The following is a 13,620-nucleotide window of genomic DNA, read 5'->3' on the forward strand; positions in this document are numbered from 1 at the left end:
GTGCACGAAGCTCCCGCCAGCAGAAAAGCTAGCAATGCTTTGGAGCCTGAAAGGCCTTAAATTGGTCAGGATGAGACAACTGGACAAGAGAGAAAAGGGGAAGCCAGGTTTTGCGGCATTTTCTGCTTTTATACATTTTGCGCCCCAAAGCGGGGAGAGGGCACCATTCCTGGAAGCACAGCAAGACCAGGTTGATGCGTGGAGCGGATGGAACAAGCCCCTGAACCATCTCCGAGTCCTAAAAATCAATTTAACATTCGGTCCCCAGATTGAGGACATATCAGATATTAAACTGATAAGAACAGATACTACACTTGATCTGAGCCAAAAGGCCGAGAAGCGATAACCCATATTTTCCGGCAATGGCTCGTGTCCTCCTCATCCACCAACATTCAGGTGCACCTTGCTGCGCTCGACTGTGCTTTGGAACTTTTAGTCTACGCTCACTGTTGGTCAAGAGACATCCAGCTTGGCCGAGCACGGTGGAGTCTGTGCATGCAGAACCAGTAAACACAACACGAAGACATCGTCTGGCAAGCCGTCCCCTGTCGTCACCAGATGGAATGGAGACGCTGTGAAGGCCCAGTGACACCCAACAGAGGGAGTCGAAGTCATCTCCACCTTTGCCGAACAAAGGGCAATCCGTGCAAACAGCAAGTACTGGCGGAATCCAACAGAGGGCAATGTCTAGTCTCCCTGAGCTCCACCCTGGCGTGTTGGTCGTGGAGTCAGGAGAACGAAAAGAGACGCCGTGAAGGTATACCTACATCCAAACAGGATGCCGTTCAGTCTGTCGCAACAGTATCCCGTTGTGCAGGATGAAGGGATGTGGTAACTGAAGTGAGGAGAAGGCAAGTCGGCATCCGAGGGTGAGGGTGAGTGGCCTGTAAAAAGCAGCAGGAAATCTGTGCGGCATATCAGCTGAAAACGGAGCCTGGCTGCCGAAAGTCCTCGAGTCCTTCGACTCGCAACATTCGTGCACGAAGCTCCCGCCAGCAGAAAAGCTAGCAATGCTTTGGAGCCTGAAAGGCCTTAAATTGGTCAGGATGAAACAACTGGACAAGAGAGAAAAACGGAAGCCACGTTTTGCGGCATTTTATGCTTTTAGCGCCCCAAAGCGGGGAGAGGGCAACATTCCTGGAAGCACGGCAAGACCAGGTTGATGCGTGGAGCGGATGGAGCAAGCCCCTGAACCATCTCCGAGTCCTAAAAATCAATTTAACATTCGGTCCCCAGATTGAGGGCATATCAGATATTAAACTGATAAGAACAGATACTACACTTGATCTGAGCCAAAAGGCCGAGAAGCGATAACCCATATTTTCCGGCAATGGCTCGTGTCCTCCTCATCCACCGACATTCAGGTGCACCTTGCTGCGCTGGACTGTGCTTTGGAACTTTTAGTCTACGCTCACCGTTGGTCAAGAGACATCCAGCTTGGCCGAGCACGGTGGAGTCTGTGCATGCAGAACCAGTAAAACACAACACGAAGACATCGTCTGGCAAGCCGTCCCCTGTCGTCACCAGATGAAATGGAGACGCTGTGAAGGCCAGTGACACCCAACGGAGGGAGTGGAAGAAATCTCCACCTTTGCCGAAAAAAGGACAATCCGTGCAAGCAGCAAGTACTGGCGGTATCCAACAGGGGGCAATGTCTAGTCTCCCTGAGCTCCACCCTAGCGTGTTGGTCGTGGAGTCAGGAGAACGAAAAGAGACGCCGTGAAGGTATACCTACATCCAAAGAGAATGCCGTTCAGTCTGTCGCCACACTTCCCCATTGTGCAGGATGAAGGGATGTGGTAACTGAAGTGAGGAGAAGGCAAGTCGGCATCCGAGTATGAAGGTGAGTGGCCTGTAAAGAGCAGCAGGAAATCTGTGTGGCATATCAGCTGAAAACGGAGCCTGGCTGCCGCAAGTCCGCGAGTCCATCGGCTCACAACATTCGTGCACGGAGCTCCCGACAGCAGAAAAGCTAGCAATGCTTTGGAGCCTGAAAAGCCTTAAATTGGTCAGGATGAGACAACTGGACAAGAGAGAAAAGGGTAAGCCAGGTTTTGCGGCATTTTCTGCTTTTATACATTTGGCGCCCCAAAGCGGGGAGAGGGCACCATTCCTGGAAGCACTGCAAGACCAGGTTGATGCGTGGAGCGGAAGGAGCAAGCCCCTGAACCATCTCCGAGTCCTAAAAATCAATTTAATATTCGGTCCCCAGATTGAGGACATATCAGATATTAAACTGATAAAAACAGATACTACACTTGATCTGAGCCAAAAGGCCGAGAAGCGATAGCCCATATTTTCCGGCAATGGCTCTTGTCCTCCTCGTCCACCGACATTCAGGTGCACCTTGCTGCGCTCGACTGTGCTTTGGAACTTTTAGTCTACGCTCACTGTTGGACAAGAGACATCCAGCTTGGCCGAGCACGGTGGAGTCTGAGCATGCAGAACCAGTAAAACACAACAGGAAGACATCGTCTGGCAAGCCGTCCCCTGTCGTCACCAGATGAAATGGAGACGCTGTGAAGGCCCAGTGACACCCAACAGAGGGAGTCGAAGTCATCTCCACCTTTGCCGAACAAAGGGCAATCCGTGCAAACAGCAAGTACTGGCGGAATCCAACAGAGGGCAATGTCTAGTCTCCCTGAGCTCCACCCTGGCGTGTTGGTCGTGGAGTCAGGAGTACTAAAAGAGTCGCCGTGAAGGTATACCTACATCCAAACAGGATGCCGTTCAGTCTGTCGCAACAGTATCCCGTTGTGCAGGATGAAGGGATGTGGTAACTGAAGTGAGGAGAAGGCAAGTCGGCATCCGAGTGTGAAGGTGAGTGGCCTGTAAAAAGCAGCAGGAAATCTGTGTGGCATATCAGCTGAAAACGGAGCCTGGCTGCCGCAAGTCCGCGAGTCCATCGGCTCACAACATTCGTGCACGAAGCTCCCGCCAGCAGAAAAGCTAGCAATGCTTTGGAGCCTGAAAGGCCTTAAATTGGTCAGGATGAGACAACTGGACAAGAGAGAAAAGGGGAAGCCAGGTTTTGCGGTATTTTCTGCTTTTATACATTTTGCGGCCGAAAGCTGGGAGAGGGCACCATTCCTGGAAGCACTGCAAGCCCAGGTTGATGCGTGGAGCGGAAAGAGCAAGCCCCTGAACCATCTCCGAGTCCTAAAAATCAATTTAATATTCGGTCCCCAGATTGAGGACATATCAGATATTAAACTGATAAGAACAGATACTACACTTCATCTGAGCCAAAAGGCCGAGAAGCGATAGCCCATATTTTCCGGCAATGGCTCTTGTCCTCCTCGTCCACCGACATTCAGGTGCACCTTGCTGCGCTCGACTGTGCTTTGGAACTTTTAGTCTACGCTCACTGTTGGACAAGAGACATCCAGCTTGGCCGAGCACGGTGGAGTCTGAGCATGCAGAACCAGTAAAACACAACAGGAAGACATCGTCTGGCAAGCCGTCCCCTGTCGTCACCAGATGAAATGGAGACGCTGTGAAGGCCCAGTGACACCCAACAGAGGGAGTCGAAGTCATCTCCACCTTTGCCGAACAAAGGGCAATCCGTGCAAACAGCAAGTACTGGCGGAATCCAACAGAGGGCAATGTCTAGTCTCCCTGAGCTCCACCCTGGCGTGTTGGTCGTGGAGTCAGGAGAACGAAAAGAGACGCCGTGAAGGTGTACCTACATCCAAACAGGATGCCGTTCAGTCTGTCGCCACACTTCCCCGTTGTGCAGGATGAAGGGATGTGGTAACTGAAGTGAGGAGAAGGCAAGTCGGCATCCGAGTGTGAAGGTGAGTGGCCTGTAAAAAGCAGCAGGAAATCTGCGTGGCATATCAGCTGAAAACGGAGCCTGGCTGCCGCAAGTCCGCGAGTCCATCGGCTCGCAACATTCGTGCACGAAGCTCCCGCCAGCAGAAAAGCTAGCAATGCTTTGGAGCCTGAAAGGCCTTAAATTGGTCAGGATGAGACAACTGGACAAGAGAGAAAAGGGGAAGCCAGGTTTTGCGGCATTTCCTGCTTTTATACATTTTGCGCCCCAAAGCGGGGAGAGGGCACCATTCCTGGAAGCACGGCAAGACCAGGTTGATGCGTGGAGCGGATGGAGCATGCCCCTGAACCATCTCCGATTCCTAAAAATCAATTTAACATTCGGTCCCCAGATTGAGGACATATCAGATATTAAACTGATAAGAACAGATACTACACTTGATCTGAGCCAAAAGGCCGAGAAGCGATTACCCATATTTTCCGGCAATGGCTCGTGTCCTCCTCATCCACCGACATTCAGGTGCACCTTGCTGCGCTCGACTGTGCTTTGGAACTTTTAGTCTACGCTCACTGTTGGTCAAGAGACATCCAGCTTGGCCGAGCACGGTGGAGTCTGTGCATGCAGAACCAGTAAACACAACACGAAGACATCGTCTGGCAAGCCGTCCCCTGTCGTCACCAGATGAAATGGAGACGCTGTGAAGGCCCAGTGACAGCCAACGCAGGGAGTCGAAGTCATCTCCACCTTTGCCGAACAAAGGGCAATCCGTGCAAGCAGCAAGTACTGGCGGAATCCAACAGAGGGCAATGTCTAGTCTCCCTGAGCTCCACCCTGGCGTGTTGGTCGTGGAGTCAGGAGAACGAAAAGAGACGCCGTGAAGGTGTACCTACATCCAAACAGGATGCCGTTCAGTCTGTCGCCACACTATCCCGTTGTGCAGGATGAAGGGATGTGGTAACTGAAGTGAGGAGAAGGCAAGTCGGCATCCGAGGGTGAGGGTGAGTGGCCTGTAAAAAGCAGCAGGAAATCTGTGCGGCATATCAGCTGAAAACGGAGCCTGGCTGCCGCAAGTCCGCGAGTCCATCGGCTCACAACATTCGTGCACGAAGCTCCCGCCAGCAGAAAAGCTAGCAATGCTTAGGAGCCTGAAAGGCCTTAAATTGGTCAGGATGAGATAACTGGACAAGAGAGAAAAGGGGAAGCCAGGTTTTGCGGCATTTTCTGCTTTTATACGTTTTGCACCCCAAAGCGGGGAGAGGGCACCATTCCTGGAAGCACTGCAAGACCAGGTTGATGCGTGGAGCGGAAGGAGCAAGCCCCTGAACCATCTCCGAGTCCTAAAAATCAATTTAATATTCGGTCCCCAGATTGAGGACATATCAGATATTAAACTGATAAGAACAGATTTTTTTTTTTTTTTTTTTTTTTTTTTTCAAAAAAATATACTTTATTCATAAAAATTTATCATGAGCATTACAGAAACCTTTCAAATTGTCTTGACTGTACATTTCCGGCAGGGTTACATGTTGCCTTGACTTTCTTTCATTCAATTTTGATATTGTCATACACATATCACTCTTTACATTACAATTCCTTCTTAAATATTTACATTGTCATGTTTGTTTTATACATTGGAGTGTTGGTTGCCCAGACCGAGGGGCTTTACACTGTTACGCGCCCCTCGGTGTACATTTGCTGGAAAGACTTTACACAGTGGTCTTTCCCCATTGCGCCTTGGCGGCAGCTGCCCCAAGCTTGAGTGCTTCCCTCAGCACGTAGTCCTGGACCTTGGAATGTGCCAGTCTGCAACACTCGGTCGAGGACAATTCTTTGCACTGGAAGATCAGCAAGTTTCGGGCAGACCAAAGAGCGTCTTTTACCGAGTTGATGACCTTCCAGCAGCAGTTGATATTTGTCTCGGTGTGTGTCCCTGGAAACAGTCCGTAGAGCACAGAGTCCTGTGTCACAGATCTGTTTGGGATAAACCTTGACAAATACCACTGCATCTCTCTCCAGACCTTCTTTGCAAAGGCACATTCCACAAGGAGGTGTGTGACCGTCTCATTTCCCCCACAGCCACTCCGAGGGCAGCGTGCATTGGTGCAGAGCCTTCGGGTGTGCATGAAGAATCTGACAGAGAGGGCCCTTCTCACCACCAGCCAAGCTAGGTCTTGGTGCTTGTTTGAAAGTTCTGGTGATGAGGCGTTCTGCCAGATGACTCTGGCAGTCTGCTCAGGGAACCATCCAACGTCCTCCACGGTCTCCTTTTCCCTGAGGGCCTCGAGGACATTACGTGCTGACCACTGCTTCATTGCCTTGTGGTCAAAGGTGTTTTCCTTCAAAAACTTTTCCACAAAGGACAGGTGGTACGGTACGGTCCAACTACTTGGAGCGTTCCGCGGCAATGAGGCCAGGCCCATCCTTCGCAACACCGGGGACAGGTAGAACCTCAGTATGTAGTGACACTTGGTGTTTGCATACTGGGGGTCCACGCACAGCTTGATGCAGCTGGACACAAAGGTGGCCAACAGGATGAGGGAGGCGTTGGGTACGTTCCGCGCTCCCTTCTCCAGAGGTTTGTACATGGTGTCCCTTCGGACACGGTCCATCTTGGATTGCCAGATAAATTTGAAGATGGCCCGGGTGACTGCTGTGGCGTAGGGTCGGGTTATGGGCCAGACCTGCGCCACGTACAGTAGCACCGAGAGTACCTCACACCTGATGACCAGGGTTTTGCCCGCAATGGAGAGGGAGCGTTGCTCCCACCAGCCCAGTTTCTGTCTTACCTTTCCTATGCGCTCCTCCCAGTTTTTGGTGCACGCCCCAGCAGCTCCGAACCATATCCCCAGCACCTTCAGGTAATCTGACCTGACAGTGAAGGGGACAAAGGACCGGTCGGCCCAGTTCCCAAAGAACATGGCCTCGCTCTTGCCCCGGTTTACCTTGGCTCCAGAGGCCAGTTCAAACTGGTCGCAGGTGTTCAAGAGCCTGCGTACAGACGCAGGATCCGAGCAGAAGACGGCAACGTCGTCCATGTACAGGGAGGCCTTGACTTGCATGCCTCCACTGCCTGGGATCGTCACTCCTCTTATGCCCGGATCCCTCCTGATGGACTCGGCAAAAGGTTCTATGCAGCACACAAAAAGGGCAGAGGAGAGAGGGCAGCCCTGCCTGACTCCAGATCTGATCTGGAACTTTTCTGATTCCCACCCATTGATTGAGACTGCGCTATAGATGTTTGTGTAGAGCAGTTTGATCCAATTGCGAATTCCCTCCCCAAACACCATTTTGGAGAGCACATCCATCATGTAGGTGTGCGATATTCTGTCAAAAGCCTTCTCCTGGTCAAGGCTGATGAGGCAAGTGTCCACCCCCCTGTCCTGCACGTAGGCGATCGTATCCCTGAGTAGCGCGAGGCTATCAGAGATCTTCCTGCCGGGTACAGCACAGGTCTGGTCAGGGTGGATCACCGACTCCAGAGCAGACCTGACCCGATTGGCGATGACCTTTGCTAGAATTTTGTAGTCCACATTCAACAGTGAAATGGGTCGCCAATTTCGAATTTCTTCCCTTTCCCCCTTCTGCTTGTAGATTAGGGTGATGATGCCTTTCCTCATGGACTCTGACATGCTGCCTTCCAGAAGCATACTCTCGTACACTTCCAGCAGGTCTGGGCCCATCCAGTCCCACAGAGCCGAATACAACTCAACCGGTAAGCCGTCGCTTCCGGGAGTTCTACTCGTCTCGAAGGACTTGGCGGCCTTTGTCAGCTCGTCCAGAGTTAGTGGTTTGTCCAGGTTTTCCAGCTCGCTGTCGCCTATGACCTCCGTGATAGTCGACAGGAAGGTCTGGGAAACAGTGCTATCTGTTGGCTTCAGGTCATACAGTCCGGCATAAAAGGATTGGCTGATCCTCAGGATGTCAGACTGCGATGACTTTTCAGAGCCATCTTCTTCCTTCAGGCTGCTGATCACAGAGGTGTCTCTGTGCACCTTTTGGAAGAAGAAGCGTGAGCACTTTTCGTCCTGCTCCACGGAGCGGACTCCGGAACGGAAGATAACCTTGGAGGCCTCCGAGGTGTAGAGCGAGGCTTGCTGGCTCTTCACCTCTTGGAGATCCTCCTTGACATCCACCCCCATCGACTGCAGCTGGAGCAAATTTTGCATACTTTTCTGGAGCCTGGACATGACCCCTCGTCTCTCTCTCACCTTTTGAACGCCCTTGAGGATGAAAAACCTCTTGATATTCCCCTTGATTGCTTCCCACCAGAGATGTGGGGCCTCAAAGAGGGGTTTCACGGTTCTCCAACCTTTGTAATCCCTCCTGAGTTCCTCGATGTTCTCAGGGGTCAGCAGTTTTACATTTAGCTTCCACGTCCCCCTGCCTACCCCCTGGTCTTCCTGCAGGTGGCAGTCGGCCAGTAGGAGGCAGTGGTCAGAGAAGAACACCGGCGTTACGTCGGTGGACCTGACCGTGAAAGCTCGGGACACAAAAAAGAAGTCTATCCTGGAGCGGACGGACCCGTCTGGCCGTGACCATGTGTATCTACGCTGCGCGCCGTCTGCAGGGTTGCTGCAGACGTCGAGCAGCTTGGCGTCTTTTACCGTTTCCATCAGGAGTCTGGACGTAGCGTCTAGTTTGCTGTCGGCTTTGCTGGATCGTCCAGCCGCATCGATGATGCAGTTGAAGTCACCACCCAGGATGACCGGCTTGGAGGTGGCCAACAGCAGTGGGAGTTGCTGAAGGACTGCCAGCCGCTCACTTTTTACGGCCGGGGCGTACACATTAATAAGTCTGAGAGGGGTGTTTTTGTATTTCACGTCTGCTACGAGGAGGCGCCCGCCCACCACCTCCTTAACGTCGGAGATGGTGAAGTTGCCTCCCCGCAGCAGAATACCCAGGCCGGAGGAACGGCAGTCGTTTCCTCCTGACCAGATGGATGGCCCGTGGGACCACCAGCTCGACCAGCGCCTGTAGTTGCTGAGGTGCGGAATTCCGCACTCCTGCAGGAACAGTAGGTCAGCTTTTACATTTGCCAAATAGTTGAGTGTGGCTACACACCGCGAAGTATCTTTGATGCTTCGCACATTTATGGATGCAATTTTTAAACCCATTATAAAAAAGGTAGATTTACCAGTCTCAAGAGTCTAGAGTCTATACAGTTGGCTGTTCCAGCTGTTCGATGTTCCCCAGCATGCCGGTGGTGCTCGCAAACTTTAGCACAGTTGCAGGGCTGAGAAAGCTGTTCTGGTCCGTACTGGCCCCGTGATTTTGATGCAGATGCATTGGGGGGGGTGATGTAGCCCTGGCGTTCGTCATGGCAGTCAGTAGGTGTTGGGGTTGCAGGCCGGTCTTCACCTGGGTTGTTGCTGCTCGTTACTATCGGGGGTTGGTCTGTGACCTTGTTTCCTTCCCGGTCGGTGGTCTGGGGGGGTCTGTGCCTTCCGTTCTACGTTGGTGCTTTGCCTCTTTATTTGAGGCCGATTCTTGTCCTGTTTTCCCTCATCGGATGAGGTGTCGGCGCTAAGTGCGCCGGCTGAGAGGTGTCGCTTTTTGCCACTACAACCTCGGGGGGTTCTTCAGTTTGTTTTTTTGTTTCCGCTTTCGTTTGTCCCTGTTCACTGTTTCCCAGGGCTCTTTATTCTTTGTCCCATCCTCTTCCTCTTCCATTGAGTGTTCCTCATCAGATGGGGCTGGGGTTGGGTTGTCAGGAGGTGCTGGGGCCTCTTCTTTTTGTTGGGGGCCCTTTTGTTGCTTTTTCTCATTCTGAGCCGTGGTGTCTTTTTCGGTGGAGGGTGTATGCACCTCCTCTCTGGTCGCCTTTTTAACTCCGCTGCTGATGATTTCAGCGTATGTTGCCCCGCGTTTCGGGCAGGCCCTGTAAAGATGGCCGGCTTCCCCACACAGGTTGCAGCACTTGTCTTCTTTGCAGTCCTTAGTCATGTGTCCCTCCTGCCTGCAGTTCTTGCAGAAGGTCACACTGCAGTTTGCGGCAACGTGCCCCGTTTTGCCACAGGTGTGGCATACTCGTGGCTGTCCCACGTAGTAGAGGTAGCCACGATTTACTCCAATAGCGAAATTGGAGGGGGGATGCAGGATGGCTCCGTTGCTGTCCGTTCTTAGGGTCACCTTGACCTGGTGCTCACTTGTCCAGATGCCGAAGGTGTCTTTCACTTGCACGCTGTCACTTTTCAGCTCAGCGTACCTGGCGAGGAACGTGAGCACATCAGATGCAGGGACGTGGGGGTTGTACGTGTGCAGTGTAACAACCCGATTTCGCTGTGCCGGTAGCGTAAACAGAGGTTCCGCAGTCAGGATCGACAAGGGACTCTGGTTACCTTTTTCCTTGAAGACGTTCAAGAATTTGATGCACGCTGCGACGCTCTTGAAGGTGACATCAAAGAAACCATTCTTGGGGAAGTTTTGCAAGCAGAAGATCTCTGTTGCTTTAAACCCACAGCACTCGAGCAGCACCTTCTTCACGAAGTGTTTCCGGTCCAAAGGTGACTCTCCATCCGTTTTCTTCACTGTGACTCGGACAGTGTTTCGCACGCCCCAGCCTGGTGGTCGGGATGCAGCTGCATCCATAGCTCGTACGTTGGGTGTGAAACTGTATCGGCGTTAGGCCTAAACCCGAGGTTTAGGCCAGCATGTAGATCCACCAATAGCAGCCAAGCTCCAAACGTTTCTTCTTTGGCGAGTTCAATCCCTCCGAGTTCTCCAATCCACGATCGTCATCGAAATCCTCAGCTTCCCTCGATCAAATGAGACTACACTTGATCTTAGCCAAAAGGCCGAGAAGCGATAGCCCATATTTTCCGGCAATGGCTCTTGTCCTCCTCGTCCACCGACATTCATGTGCACCTTGCTGCGCTCGACTGTGCTTTGGAACTTTTAGTCTACGCTCACTGTTGGTCAAGAGACATCAAGCTTGGCCGAGCACGGTGGAGTCTGAGCATGCAGAAACAGTAAAACACAACAGGAAGACATCGTCTGGCAAGCCGTCACCTGTCGTCACCAGATGAAATCGAGACGCTGTGAAGGCCCAGTTACACCCAACGGAGAGAGTCGAAGAAATCTCCACCTTTGCCGAACAAAGGACAATCCGTGCAAGCAGCAAGTACTGGCGGTATCCAACAGGGGGCAATGTCTAGTCTCCCTGAGCTCCACCCTAGCGTGTTGGTCGTGGAGTCAGGAGAACGAAAAGAGACGCCGTGAAGGTATACCTACATCCAAAGAGAATGCCGTTCAGTCTGTCGCCACACTTCCCCGTTGTGCAGGATGACGGGATGTGGTAACTGAAGTGAGGAGAAGGCAAGTCGGCATCCGAGGGTGAGGGTGAGTGGCCTGTAAAAAGCAGCAGGAAATCTGTGCGGCATATCAGCTGAAAACGGAGCCTGGCTGCCGCAAGTCCGCGAGTCCATCGGCTCGCAACATTAGTGCACGAAGCTCCCGCCAGCAAAAAAGCTAGCAATGCTTTGGAGCTTGAAATGCCTTAAATTGGTCAAGATGAGGCAACTGGACAACAGAGAAAAGGGGTAGGCAGGTTTTGCGGCATTTTCTGCTTTTATACATTTCCGCCCCAAAGTGGGCTGAAGGCACCATACCTGGAAGCACTGCAAGACCAGGTTGATGCGTGGAGCGGAAGGAGCAAGCCCCTGAACCATCTCCGAGTCCGAAAAATCAATTTAATATTCGGTCTCCATATTGAGGACATATCAGATATTAAACTGATAAGAACAGATACTACACTTGATCTGAACCAAAAGGCCGAGAAGCGATAGCCCATATTTTCCGGCAATGGCTCTTGTCCTCCTCGTCCACCGACATTCAGGTGCACCTTGCTGCGCTCGACTGTGCTTTGGAACTTTTAGTCTACGCTCACTGTTGGTCAAGAAACCTCCAGCTTGGCCGAGCACGGTGGAGTCTGTGCATGCAGAACCAGTAAAACACAACACGAAGACATCGTCTGGCAAGCCGTCCCCTGTCGTCACCAGATGAAATGGAGACGCTGTGAAGGCCAGTGACACCCAACGGAGGGAGTGGAAGAAATCTCCACCTTTGCCGAAAAAAGGACAATCCGTGCAAGCAGCAAGTACTGGCGGTATCCAACAGGGGGCAATGTCTAGTCTCCCTGAGCTCCACCCTAGCGTGTTGGTCGTGGAGTCAGGAGAACGAAAAGAGACGCCGTGAAGGTATACCTACATCCAAAGAGAATGCCGTTCAGTCTGTCGCCACACTTCCCCGTTGTGCAGGATGAAGGGATGTGGTAACTGAAGTGAGGAGAAGGCAAGTCGGCATCCGAGTGTGAAGGTGAGTGGCCTGTAAAGAGCAGCAGGAAATCTGTGTGGCATATCAGCTGAAAACGGAGCCTGGCTGCCGCAAGTCCGCGAGTCCATCGGCTCACAACATTCGTGCACGGAGCTCCCGACAGCAGAAAAGCTAGCAATGCTTTGGAGCCTGAAAGGCCTTAAATTGGTCAGGATGAGACAACTGGACAAGAGAGAAATGGGTAAGCCAGGTTTTGCGGCATTTTCTGCTTTTATACTTTTGGCGCCCCAAAGCGGGGAGAGGGCACCATTCCTGGAAACACTGCAAGACCAGGTTGATGCGTGGAGCGGAAGGAGCAAGCCCCTGAACCATCTCCGAGTCCTAAAAATCAATTTAATATTCGGTCCTCAGATTGAGGACATATCAGATATTAAACTGATAAGAACAGATACTACACTTGATCTGAGCCAAAAGGCCGAGAAGCGATAGCCCATATTTTCCGGCAATGGCTCTTGTCCTCCTCTTCCACCGACATTCAGGTGCACCTTGCTGCGCTCGACTGTGCTTTGGAACTTTTAGTCTACGCTCACTGTTGGTCAAGAAACCTCCAGCTTGGCCGAGCACGGTGGAGTCTGTGCATGCAGAACCAGTAAAACACAACACGAAGACATCGTCTGGCAAGCCGTCCCCTGTCGTCACCAGATGAAATGGAGACGCTGTGAAGGCCCAGTGAAACCCAACAGAGGGAGTCGAAGTCATCTCCACCTTTGCCGAACAAAGGGCAATCCGTGCAAACAGCAACTACTGGCGGAATCCAACAGAGGGCAATGTCTAGTCTCCCTGAGCTCCACCCTGGCGTGTTGGTCGTGGAGTCAGGAGAACTAAAAGAGACGCCGTGAAGGTATACCTACATCCAAACAGGATGCCGTTCAGTCTGTCGCCACACTTCCCCGTTGTGCAGGATGAAGGGATGTGGTAACTGAAGTGAGGAGTAGGCAAGTCGGCATCCGAGTGTGAAGGTGAGTGGCCTGTAAAAAGCAGCCGGAAATCTGTGTGGCATATCAGCTGAAAACGGAGCCTGGCTGCCGCAAGTCCACGAGTCCATCGGCTCGCAACATTCGTGCACGAAGCTCCCGCCAGCAGAAAAGCTAGCAATGCTTTGGAGCCTGAAAGGCCTTAAATTGGTCAGGATGAGACAACTGGACAAGAGAGAAAAGGGGAAGCCAGGTTTTTGCGGCATTTTCTGCTTTTATACATTTTGCGCCCGAAAGCTGGGAGAGGGCACCATTCCTGGAAGCACTGCAAGACCAGGTTGATGCGTGGAGCGGAAGGAGCAAGCCCCTGAACCATCTCCGAGTCCTAAAAATCAATTTAATATTTGGTCCCCAGATTGAGGACATATCAGATATTAAACTGATAAGAACAGATACTACACTTGATCTGAGCCAAAAGGCCGAGAAGCGATAGCCCATATTTTCCGGCAATGGCTCTTGTCCTCCTCGTCCACCAACATTCAGGTGCACCTTGCTGCGCTCGACTGTGCTTTGGAACTTTTAGTCTACGCTCACTGTTGG

General features: G+C 52.1%; 9 non-coding genes across 9 annotated transcripts; all 9 read right to left on the reverse strand.

The window, feature by feature from the left end:
• Positions 1–153: 153 nt before the first annotated feature.
• On the reverse strand, positions 154–344 carry LOC140397566 (U2 spliceosomal RNA). The gene has a single exon (XR_011937000.1). It is a non-coding gene; the product is annotated as a U2 spliceosomal RNA (small nuclear RNA).
• A 777-nt stretch (positions 345–1,121) lies between these two features.
• Positions 1,122–1,312, reverse strand: LOC140397715 (U2 spliceosomal RNA). Its single transcript, XR_011937145.1, has one exon. It is a non-coding gene; the product is annotated as a U2 spliceosomal RNA (small nuclear RNA).
• A 785-nt stretch (positions 1,313–2,097) lies between these two features.
• Positions 2,098–2,288, reverse strand: LOC140397457 (U2 spliceosomal RNA). Its single transcript, XR_011936894.1, has one exon. It is a non-coding gene; the product is annotated as a U2 spliceosomal RNA (small nuclear RNA).
• A 786-nt stretch (positions 2,289–3,074) lies between these two features.
• On the reverse strand, positions 3,075–3,265 carry LOC140397587 (U2 spliceosomal RNA). Its single transcript, XR_011937020.1, has one exon. It is a non-coding gene; the product is annotated as a U2 spliceosomal RNA (small nuclear RNA).
• A 786-nt stretch (positions 3,266–4,051) lies between these two features.
• LOC140397538 (U2 spliceosomal RNA) lies at positions 4,052–4,242 on the reverse strand. The gene has a single exon (XR_011936973.1). It is a non-coding gene; the product is annotated as a U2 spliceosomal RNA (small nuclear RNA).
• Positions 4,243–5,027: 785 nt separating this feature from the next.
• LOC140397173 (U2 spliceosomal RNA) lies at positions 5,028–5,219 on the reverse strand. The gene has a single exon (XR_011936743.1). It is a non-coding gene; the product is annotated as a U2 spliceosomal RNA (small nuclear RNA).
• Positions 5,220–11,366: 6,147 nt separating this feature from the next.
• LOC140397698 (U2 spliceosomal RNA) lies at positions 11,367–11,557 on the reverse strand. The gene has a single exon (XR_011937130.1). It is a non-coding gene; the product is annotated as a U2 spliceosomal RNA (small nuclear RNA).
• A 785-nt stretch (positions 11,558–12,342) lies between these two features.
• On the reverse strand, positions 12,343–12,533 carry LOC140397580 (U2 spliceosomal RNA). The gene has a single exon (XR_011937013.1). It is a non-coding gene; the product is annotated as a U2 spliceosomal RNA (small nuclear RNA).
• A 787-nt stretch (positions 12,534–13,320) lies between these two features.
• LOC140397523 (U2 spliceosomal RNA) lies at positions 13,321–13,511 on the reverse strand. The gene has a single exon (XR_011936958.1). It is a non-coding gene; the product is annotated as a U2 spliceosomal RNA (small nuclear RNA).
• Between the last annotated feature and the right edge of the window lie 109 nt (positions 13,512–13,620).

This window comes from Scyliorhinus torazame, chromosome 20 (assembly GCF_047496885.1).
Source record: "Scyliorhinus torazame isolate Kashiwa2021f chromosome 20, sScyTor2.1, whole genome shotgun sequence".
Lineage (NCBI taxonomy): Eukaryota > Metazoa > Chordata > Chondrichthyes > Carcharhiniformes > Scyliorhinidae > Scyliorhinus > Scyliorhinus torazame.